General features: G+C 32.8%; 1 protein-coding gene across 1 annotated transcript in view; it reads left to right on the top strand.

Annotated features, from left to right (window-relative positions):
- LOC119588527 (alpha-(1,3)-fucosyltransferase C-like) overlaps positions 1–1,420 on the top strand; it is a gene marked incomplete in the record, with an annotated part of 22,185 nt that overhangs the window by 19,693 nt on the left and 1,072 nt on the right.

The following is a 1,420-nucleotide window of genomic DNA, read 5'->3' as shown; positions in this document are numbered from 1 at the left end:
CTTCTTGATTAATGTACTGTGTCATGTTCGCAGCACTTACACTGCCAATGGAATTTCACACATTTTTTATTCTACTCCAAACACTTTCTTCACGAATCACTTCTTCGCAAATCATAACTGCTATAATCAAATAGCAATTTTTATAAAATCACAACTTTCTTAAAAAATCACAACTTTCTTTACAAATCACAACTTTCTTCACAAATCACAACTTTCTTCACAAATCACAACTTTCTTCACAAATCAACCTTTTTTCCAAACACAATTCAAAAAAAACACAACGTTCTTTACAATCACAACTTCTTCACAAATCACAACTTCTTCAAAAAATCACAACTTTCTTCACAAATCACAATTTTCTTCACAAATCACCTTCTTTACAATTCACAACTTCCTTCACAAATCACAACTTCCTTCACAAATCACGATTTTCTTCACAAATCACCTTCTTTACAATTCACAACTTCCTTCACAAATCACAATTTTCTTCACAAATCACAACCTTCTTCACAAATCACAATTTTCTTCACAAATCACCTTTACAATTCACAACTTTCTTCACAATCGCAATTTTCTTCACAAATCACTGTTTTCTTCACAAATCACAATTTCTTTACAATTCACAACTTTCTTCACAAATCACGATTTTCTTCACAAATCACAACTTTCTTTAAAAATCACAACTTCCTTCACAAATCGCAACTTTCTTCACAAATCACAACTTTCCCATAATCAAATTTTAATTCACAATCACCCTTTTCATTCCAAATTCTTCAAATCGCAATTTTCTTTACAAATCACGTTTTCTTCACAAATCACAACTTTATTAAAAAATCACAACTTTCTTCAAATTTCACAATTTCTTCACAAATCCCCAACTTTCTTCAAAATCAATTTTCAACAAAACACAGTTTTTTCACAATCACAACCTTTTTCACAAATCACCTTTTTTAAAAATCACACGTTCTTCACAAACACAACGTCCTTCACAATCATAATTTTCTCACAAATCACCTTCTTTACAATTCACAATTTTCTTCACAAATCACAGCTTTCGTCACAAATTACAACTTTCTTCACAAATCACAACTTTCTTCACAAATCAATACAACCACACGTGTGACATTTATCTGCTAAAGGAAGAGAAACTTGCATTGTTATTAATGTCCCACGTAGACACACGTCACTCAGCTACTCATGACAACACTGCATAATGAAGTCGTCACATGCAAATCTCAAAAACACACTGGTGCCCTCTTTTCTTATAAAACGCACTTTCACACTTTGATTTCCGCTGCACGTGTATTCTTTGCGGTTTATAGTGTGTTCTCCTTACACTTCCCTGCTTAAAGGACAGTGGATTTTCCTCTCTCCTTCCGCGTGTCTCTTTTAACAGAAAAATCACAGCGTCATCTTAATG

This window comes from Penaeus monodon, chromosome 24, assembly GCF_015228065.2.
Source record: "Penaeus monodon isolate SGIC_2016 chromosome 24, NSTDA_Pmon_1, whole genome shotgun sequence".
Lineage (NCBI taxonomy): Eukaryota > Metazoa > Arthropoda > Malacostraca > Decapoda > Penaeidae > Penaeus > Penaeus monodon.
The sequence above is the reverse complement of the archived record's forward strand: the minus strand, read 5'-3'. Positions and strand labels throughout refer to the sequence as shown.